Below are 10,565 nucleotides of genomic sequence, written 5' to 3'. Positions count from 1 at the left end.
AAGTACCTTGTAAGCCTGAAGACTCTTAAGCAGTAGTGAAGCAGGCTTTCATCCCAGATCTATCTGAGACTAACCTAACCAATTCAATAAAGAAATTCAACAGGTACTAACATTTGAATAGGAATCCAGATACAAGCTTGCCCTTGTTGGAGAAGACTCTTGAGAGTCCCTTGGACTGCAAGGAGATCCAACCAGTCCATCCTAAAGGAGATCAGTCCTGGGTGTTCAGTGGAACACTGATGCTGAAGCTGAAACTCCAATACTTTGGCCACCTGATGTAAAGAGCTGACTCCTTGGGAAAGACCCTGATGCTGGGAAAGATTGAGGGCAGGAGGAGAAGGGGATGATGGGGTATGAGATGGTTGGATGCATCACCAACTTGATGGACATGGGTTTGGGTGGACTTCAGGAGTTGGTGATGGACAGGGAGGCCTGGCGTGCTGCAGTTCATGGGGTCACAAAGAGTTGGACACGACTGAGCAACTGAACTGAACTGAACTGAACTGAAAGCCGTCTGTAGCAGCAACACTTTCCATGGTCAAATGATTATATCTCAAAGGCAATTACTAAGGACCTATTCTGGGTCCCTGGTGGCAGGAAATGGAAACTTGGTTTTATGAAGTCTGTAAATAAATGTTGTACTCTCTATAACAGTACAGGATAAAGCTAGAGGTTTTTGGAGGACAAAGGAAGAGACATATTTAAAGTAGGATGTGAGGAATTAGCCACAGTAATCTCATGATCATTGGATAAACCATGTAGCTCAAGGGCTCTGTCAATCATTGTGGAAAAGGGTTGGAACCTCTCTATTCTCTGGCTATCAACAGCTGGAGGGAAAATCTCAGATGCAGTGATGAGAGAGGATTGATAGAGATGAAGAAGGAGTGCTGGCAGCATAAACAAATCTAGAAAAAGGTAGAATTTACTTTAAATGTTACCATCAGGTCATATTCCAGAGGGAAAGTCTAACAGGCAATGGTTCTGCAGTGACAGAGAAGTAAAGAAGCACAGGCTCTGTTACCAGGAAGATTCATAGTGTTTCCGCTTACAAGAGGGATGACCTCAAGCACGTTTTCAAACTTGACCTCAGGCTCCTTCATCTTTATAAAGGAGACAACACCACCCTTATAAGTAGGTTGGTGCCAACCTATTCAAAACTCAGATCTGCATGAAACCAAAATGTGTCGTTGTTTTAAATATGCACTTTCTACTCTACAATCTTTTTACCAGATTGCCTTTATTTGCGGTGATGAACACTTATTGAAAATCACTGGATGAATCTATATATATTTAACAACTCTATTGAAGTATAATTTTCAATGATATAATCCACTTGCTTTATCACCACAATCTAATTTTTGAAAAAATTTCCACCACCCCAAATAGAAACTTGGCACCCATTTGTACTCTCCATTCCCACCCACAGCCCAGGCAACAAATTACTAATTTACTTTCTTTCTCTGTAGATTTACCTATTCTGAGCATAGAAATTGATTCTAAAATACGTGGTTTTTTGTGTCTGGTTTCTTTCACTCAGTATGTTTCCAAGTCTCATTCATGTTTTAGCATTCATGAGTATTTCTGTGAATGTATGTTTTGTTGTTTGAATCTTATTGGCTAGGACAACAAGATTTATTAACAATACATTTGAATATTTCACAGTTTCCATGAAGGTACCGTCTACATCAACCTGAGTCTGATAAGAGCAACAGTCATAGATAACAGAAGAAATGGAGAAGGAAATGGCAACCCACTCCGGTATTCTTGCCTTGAGAATCCCATGGACAGAGGAGCCTGGCAGGCTACAGTCCATCAGGTCGCAAGAGTCGGATACGATTTAGCAACTAGATCATCATCATAGATAACAAAGAAAGAACATGTCTAATAGCTACCACTGAATTTTGTAGGGTTCTGAGGGGAGCTACCAACCCCTAGGGGTCAATTTACATACTTGCTACCATTTTCCTGACCATGTCCAGAAAAGATATAAGGTCAGATTAGGCTGCCCTTAACCTCTGTCTTGGAAAGCTGGACATTCTTTTCATGTGCCTGTGGCTTTGCTACCTTAAATAGGTAGCAAAGAACAAAAGCTCCCCAGCCTTCCAACTTTTTATTAGTTCTCTAATTTTTGTCCTTTTCCTCCACCTAGTTCAACCTCTGAATATGTGCTAGTCATCATTTTCTATTGATTTTTATTTCTTATTAATTTATCTACCTGATTACATTTTAAAAGGTAATCCAAAGAGGCACCCTTCACTGGGATGGCCAAGCAAATCTCTCCCCATCTGAAAATACTTGCTGGACCTGCCAAGGTGAACCTCACATACAATCTCTGAGCAAAGACTCTTCTCTCTGTGTTTTTCTTTTTTTCCAACTTGGCCTTCTCAGTACACCATCTGCCTTGTATAAACTGATAACTGGTCAGAGAGGAAGCTTGGTGTATGGGAAGAACATTGGTATTCAAATTAGATGGACATGAAACTGAATCTTTGGCTGTCAGTTCCCCTCTGGGTGACTTTTGGCAAACTAGGCAAGATTTTGAGCCCCAGTTTTCTCATTTGTAGGGCTTCCCATGTAGCTCAGTTGGTAAAGCATCTGCCTGCAATGCAGGAGACCTGGGTTCAACTCCTGGGTCGGGAAGATCCCCTGGAAAAGAAACTGGCAACCCACTCCAGTATCTTTGCCTGGAGAATCTCATGGACAGAGGAGATTTTGAGACCCAGTTTTCTCATTTATAAAACTGGTATTAATTATACTTGCCTTCTAGTTATTTTTGGCATTAAATGAGATGTTTGCAAAGTATATATCACAAGCATATAATAGATGCTGCATAAATGGCAGTTATGAAGTTTATTAACCTGTCACACTGAACTCAGCTCTCTTTTTTCATTCATGTAACCAACCAGCAGCCTCTGGAGCTTACCCAGAACAGACCCCTCCCCCATATCCTCAGCTTTGGCTTCTCTCTGAAGTACCCAGATATTAGTATCTCATGCGTATTTCCTGAGTTTTTCAGATGCTAAAAACCACCACCAAATATAAGAAATTAGCTTCTTGGTGATCATGAGAACATAGCACCCAGATCTACTGACACACAAGGACTGATAAAATTAACAACCCCGTTACTTCAACATCAACCAATGGGAGAATTGTGCACAAGCTGATCATGTAACCTGTCACCCCCCTCCCTCACCTGGCCTTTAAAATGCTTTGCTGAAACCCTTTGAGGAGTTCGAGTTTGGGAGGAGGGGGCATGAGCCGCCCATCTCCTTGCATGGTCCTGCAAGTAGATCTTTCTCTGCTCCCAACTCTGACGTTTCAGTTTTTTTGGCCTCACTGCTCGTGGAGCACATGAACTTGTGTTCGGTAATGTTCACACAGTGACTCTTTCACCAAGGCTGCCCTCAGCCAAAGGTTTTTAGATCCAATCACCTTCTAATACCAGCACTAGCATGATCACAAATTCCAATGATGGGCTCAAATAGTTAGAAAGAATTTAGAAAAAGAGAATTAGAACTTGTGTTGGGCCTGTTTGATTATGGAAGGTCCACTGGAGAAGACTTCTGACTAGCCACTTATGACTTGCTGGACACATCAAAACTATATCCGGTTTCATGAGCTTATGACCTGTGCAGTTACACAGGGTCCTGCACTATAAAGGCCCTGAGCTTGGTTTAATGCTCTGCTGGTGCCATCTTGAAATTTCTAATACCTTTATGTTTAAATTTGTGCTTTGTAAATGAAGCCTGATGGGACACTGGAGTGAGCACATAAGCAGAGAAGATACTTACAAGAGGTGTATCCACTTTCCTTGCTGCCTAAATGCAAACAGCATTCAAATACTCTATGAACACAGAATTCCAGTTGGATCCACCATGCTCAGGGGGACTCAAAGGGAGTAAAACTAAACATGACATCAATAACTAACAGCCCCCGAAAGCCACACTTTCAATTTGAACCAGACCTTGATTCAAACACAGTAAGAAGGAAGTTGTGTTCTAAGAAATTGAACAACCAAGAAACCCGAACAACAAAGAAACCCTATTGTATCCTTCCTTATGGTACTTCCCTATATCAGTTAATCTTGTATGTGGAAAATAACATAGAAGGAAAAGGAAAGATAAGGAAATCTCAATATTTCAGTCTTTCCTTACTTGTCAGTAATCCACAAGTAGAAAGTATTGGCATAATGTGCTTATATTAAGAGACGAAATTTTAAGTGAGAACTTGTTTTTTTTTTTTTCCCCAGAATTTCCACTCTTCTTGTAAGAACAAAATGCATATGCATGAATGAACTATGAAATACAAATTGCCTAATTTCTGTGGTCCTACATATGAGTGAAATACTCTCATATTTCCAGTTAAAGCTGGCATTGCAAAATATAAAGGTGATCCATAAAATTCATGCTAATAATTTAAAATTTTGTTTTTTCTTTTCTTATGATGACCTTAAATAGCAAATAAAAAACATCATGACAAGAAGAGGGAGAGACCATGGAAGAAAGAAAAAAAAGTTTTATATACTAGTACTTTTAGCATCACTTTTTTTCTCTTGGTTTTTGAACAAGGGGTCTTCCATTTTCACTTTTCACTGGGTCATAAAAGTTCTATAATATCCTGAACCTAACTCTGCCCTCCTCTTCATGACCCTGAATAGCTTCTTGGGGAGAACTTGGACTTCCTGTGTTCTCAGGGAAGGAGGCCCTGTGCAAATGAGCTGATTTCCTTTCATAATGAAAATTCTATTTTTCTTTTTTTAGGTAGAAAATAATAGAAGCCAACTGGTTTGAGGCTTTCCCCTTGCCCCTCCAGCTTATGTAAATTTTTGAGGTGTTATTTTTCCATGCCTCTGGCAAGTCTGAAGACATAACACAATTTTGCATAAACATAAATGATATATTTATCTTGGGGTTCCTCTTTCTGAGACTCTTGAGCTGACATTTGGGTAGGGTCTGTTTTTACATCTTATCTCAAGGCCATGCTTAGCTTTAGAGATTTTATTAAATATAATAAGCAAGAAGCTGGTATGGTGCTAATGAGAACCAAAGGCTGGTGGCAAGCACAGCAGAATCATGAAATATACAAGGTGGAAGTATCATAGTGATTATCTAGGTAAACTTTCTAACAACTCAAGAGTGAAGGCAATGAATCAAATTCTTAAAGAAAAAGAAAAGGACTAGGCCACAGAGGATTGGCCAGGAGGAGAGAAACGATGTGAATCTCAAATTTTCCACATGGCTTTTGGTAAATAAAGTTCTGGCACATAAAATGCAACACTGAACACAACTGAGTGAGGCTGCAGTTTTACTGAGAAAATTTTGAGTTATGCTCCAGTTTATCTCCATTTATGGCATCATAGTTCCCCTGAGCCTGAGCCAAATTCCTGGGAGCTGTCCTCTATGCCTTCCTCCACTTCCAATCAATCAATTACTTTTACTGAGTTTCTCACAAAACAAGTTTTGTGCCCCTCCCCTGTACTGCATCTGTGGCTCTACCCTGTTCATCTAACCTAGACTTCAGTGACAGGACCTAAGCATTCTCCCTGCCACCGGGCTCACCCACCCGGGTTGTGTCTACGACACAACCACCAGAGAGATCTCTCTGAAGGACACAAATCTGAGACACGCTGTTAGACTAAATCATCCGTGGTTCTTGATGGTTACAAGATAAATGTTCTTATGATTCCAAGGTTACTCGGATAGCTACCTTTCCAGACTGACACAATTTTCCAGTAAGCAGAATTTTACTCTGCACATATACTAATCTGTTTATATGTTCCTGAACACATTTTTCTGTTTTATACCTGAGCACAGTTATTCATGTCTGTCTAAAGCCCTTTGCTTCATTTCCTAGCCCATTCTTTCTGTGTCTAGTTTTCTAATTCAGTTTCCTTTTCCTCTGCGTACTGTTCCTTCCTTTCTCCTCCTGACAGCTAACATTTCTTATTAATAAATGTTTACTGCATCTTAAGCTTTATGCTTAAGACTCCACACATTTAATCCTCACAGCAAGTTTGTGAATTAGGTTCTACTGATACTCTCATTTTTAATCTCTAAGGAGATATTTAAGTAACTTAACAGTCAATCCTATAGGAAATCAACACTGAATATTTATTGTAAGGACTGATGCTGAAGCTGAAGCTCCAATACTTTGGTCACCTGATTCAAAGAGCTAACTCATTGGAAAAAATCCTCATTCTGGGAAAGATAGAAGGCAGGAGGAGAAGGGGACGACAGAGGATGAGATGGTTGGATGGCATCACTGAGTCAATGGACATGAGTTTGAGCAGACTCCGGGAGCTGGTGATGGATAAGTCCATGGGTCACAAAGAGTTGGTTGCAACTTTGCAACTGAGCAACAACAACTAAGGTTACATAGATATGAACTGTGACCTGGATCTGAACTCAGATCTGGTTGGTTTCTACATGTTCCTCACTGTATGCTATCTCTTCCAGAAAAAATTTCCCTGAAAATTTCCTTTGGTTGAGTTGGGCAGTGGCTAGCTGGGGTGTCCACAAGATCTGTGTCCTCTGATTTCCAGGCCTCAGCTGGATTCCTATTCCCACCCCTGAGTTAGGTAGGGAAACTGTGGCTATGTTCTGGTCAGTGGCCTGTGGAAGCAATGAAATGCATTCCACTTTCAGGACTGGGCCCTAAAGTCTCTTGGCTGACCTTCCACACTCTCCCCTTTTGCAGAGGAACTGGAAACGCTGAAGATGGCAGTACCACGAGATGTAAGCAACCTACGTTACTGAATGACTGGGTGGAGTGCCGCATTGCCCTTCACCCTGAGAGCAACTGATGATTTGTTTGGAAAGTTCCTGAGTCTTCTGGGTTCACTTGTTACAACTGTTAATGTTACTTTCCCTAACACATGGGCTAAGTGCTCCATCTAATCATACTTTCCCATTATATGGGAATTATCTGTTTATGTAGCTATCTCTTCCAGTATATTACTTTGGAAACTTCTTTTTAATTTTATTTTTAATTGAAGAATAATTGCTTTACAATATTGTGTTGGTTTCTGCCACACATCAATATGAATCAGCCATGGGCATACATATATCCCCTCCCTCATGAACCTTCCTCCCACCCCCTACCCTTTTCCGCTCCTCTAGGTGATCACAGAGCCCTGGTCTGAGTTCCCTGAGTCATATGGCAACTTCCCACTGGCTATCTATTTTACGTTTGGTGGTGTAAATGCTTCCATGCTGCTCTCCCCATTCGTCCCACCCTCCCATTCCCCTCCCCTTGTGTCCACAAGTCTGTTCTCTACTGGAAACTTCTTAAGGAGAAACATTTTTTCCTGATCTATCTTTATGCTTTGTATACTAAGTGCACATTAAATATTTTTTGACCTAGAAAATAAATCAGTGGCTTACTAAATACTGACAATTAATATGTATTGAATGCTTATATGCAAAAGGCACATTATCAGACACTTACATTGAAGTGAAGCGAAGTGAAGTTACTCAGTCGTGTCCAACTTTTTGCGACCCCATGGACTGTAGCCTACCAGGCTCCTCAGTCCATGGAATTTTCCAGGCAAGAGTACTGGAGTGGGTTGCCATTTCCTTCTCCAGGGGATATTCCCAACCCAGAGATCGAACTTGGGTCTCCCGCACTGCAGGCAAACACTTTACCGTCTGAGCCACCAGGGTTGCTTTATATAATTCTCATAACCCATAAATGTTAACTAAGTACTTACCATGTGTTGGGCTCTGAAAGAGGCACTAAGGATACATTATTAAACAAAATAAATAAAATTCTTATTTACATAGAGCATAAATTATGCTTTGGGTAATCAGATAATAAACAAATTTTTAACAAAAATTTAGAATGTCAGATGAAAAAAGTGCTTTGGATAAATATGAAGTAGCATAAGAAGAGGAGTTAATGAAGATTAGGTGATGTGTCTATCATAAACAGGTAATAAGGGAAGGCTTTATGGAGATTACAACATTTGAGTAAGCTCTAAAGGATGAGAGGAAACAAGTAGAGGTTATCAGGAGGAAAGGCATTACAGACAGAGGGAAGAGCAAGGACAAAAGCCTTGATTAGGAATGCATTCACAATGGTCATACAAGGTATGTGCATGTGTGCTAAGTCACTTCAGTTGTGTCCGAGTCTGCTACCCTTTGGACTGTTGCCCACTACGCTCCTCTGTCCATGGGATTCTCCTGGCAAGAATACTGAAGTGGATTGTCAAGCCCACCTCCAGGAGATCTTTCTGACCCAGGGATCAAACCTGCGTCTCATGTCTCCTTCACAGGCAGGTGGATTCTGAGATAGTCAATCCCTAGGCAGGTTGATAAGAAGTCCAAGGTCTCCAAGGAGGAGAAAGGAGTTTGGGGCTCTCAAAGAGGAGATAGGGGTCTGGAATTCTCAAGGAGGAGGAAAGGACAAAGGTTTTTTCCTACATTCCTTAGTAAGGATTATATAACTATAATGTATCCAGCTTGAAGACATGTTTCTCTTTCCTGAAAACCTTCTGACTAATCCTGTTATCTTAAAATGTATATTATGGGAGTGAATCTAGTAAGATCTTTACAACCTTGAGACATCCTTTTCATTTATTTTAATAACCAATTAAAAAGTATATAATTCCCTTGCTAAGACTAGGGATGGGGGCACTCTCTGCCCCCCTCCTGATGTCTATGTCAGAAGCTTCCTCTGTTCCCTTTTCACTTTAATAAAACTCTGCTACACAAAAGCTCTTGAGTGATCAAGCTTGATACCTGGTCCCAAAGCTAAATCTTCATCAGAGATCACAAATCCAACATTGTTCACCATAAGCTATCAGTTCTTACCACCTGGGAAGTCCGTGAGGTATCTTCATTTTGCATAGAGGGAAATTAGACACAAAAACATTTTATGCAACTTATCTAAGAAATTATAAGTGGCAAATTCAAATCTTGAACTAAAATCTTTTGGATTTAAAGCCCATATTCATCCTGATACACTGCTTTTACTAGCTACACTAAAAGTACACATACACACACAGACACACACACACGCACCCCATTCTAAAAGAACAGTCATGGCAGATCTTTTAGAATGAAATAGGTAATTCAGGTATTCAGAAGTATTTATTAAGCACCTACAATGTATCAAGCATAGTTCTAGGTGCTTGGGATATATCAGTGAACGAAAAAGACAAAGGTTGTTGCCCTTACTTTCTAGAGGACCGACATACAATAAGCGTAGTACATAAGCAAATTGTATAGTATATTTTAAAGTGGTAAGTGCTATGGGGGATAAAAGTAAAGCAGAGTAAGGGAGATTGGGAGTGCTTAACATTTTTTTAAGCTTTTTATTTTGTATTGGAGTATAGCCAATATTAATGCATATTATAGCTTCAGCTAGATAGCAAAGGGACTCAGCAACACATATACATGTATCTGTTCTCCCCCCAAACTCCCCTTCTATCCAGACTGCCACATAACATTGAACAGAGTTTCCCGTGCTATATACAGTCGGACATTGTCGGCTATGCATTTTAAATATAGCAGTGTGTACATGCCCATCCCAAACTCCCTAACTATCCCTTCCACCCTAGATCTTATTATCTTTTAAAAAATTATTTATTTTTAATTGGAGGATAATTGCTTTACACTACTGTGTCAGTTTCTGCCATACATCAACATGATTGAGCCATAGGTGTGCATATGTGTTCTCCCTCTTGAACCTCTCTCCCAGCCCATCCCACCCCTCCAGGCTGTCACAGAGCCCTGGGTTGAATTCTCTCAATCATACAACAATTCCCCTGGCTATCCATTTTACATATGGCTTCTACATACTTTACATACTTTACATACTTCTACATACTTTGTTTTTCTCTTTCTGACTTACTTCACTCTGTATAATAGGCTCTAGGTTCATCCGCCTCATTAACATTGACTCAAATGTGTTCCTTTTTATGACTGAGCAATGTCCAAAGAAGACATACAGATGGCTAGTAAACACATGAAAAGATGCTGAACATTGCTCATTATTAGAGAAATGCAAATCAAATTACAATGTGATATCACCTCACACTGATCAGAATAGCCATCATCAAAAAATCTACAAAGAGTAAATGCTGGAGAGAATGTGGAGAAGAGGGAACCCTCTTTCATTGTTGGTGGAAATGCAAACTGATACAGTCACTATAGAAGCCAGTATGGAGTTTCCTTAAAAAACTAGGAGTAAAACTACAATTATGACCCAACAATCCCACTACTGGGCTGCCCTGAAAAAAATCATAATTGTAAAAGACACATGTACCCCAGTGTTCCTTGCAGCACTATTTACTGTAACTAGGACATGAAACAACCTAGAGATCCATTGATGGATGATATGGGTAAAGAAGCTGTGGTACATATATACAATGCCAATGCTTAACTTTTTATCATCGAAATTTAAGACATATAAAGAGACTAGTATAAGTTCTACTTCCTCCCTTTATGTACCTACCATCCAGCTTCAGAAATGGTGCTCACATGACCAATCTTGCTTTATCTGTACCTCTATCCACTTCCTGCCCACCCAACTCTTATTGGATTATTTCAAGCAAAATCATAATA

The sequence above is a fragment of the Cervus elaphus genome, chromosome 20 (genome assembly GCF_910594005.1).
Source record: "Cervus elaphus chromosome 20, mCerEla1.1, whole genome shotgun sequence".
In the NCBI taxonomy this organism is placed as follows: Eukaryota; Metazoa; Chordata; class Mammalia; order Artiodactyla; family Cervidae; genus Cervus; species Cervus elaphus.
Note: the sequence above shows the minus strand (reverse complement) of the source record.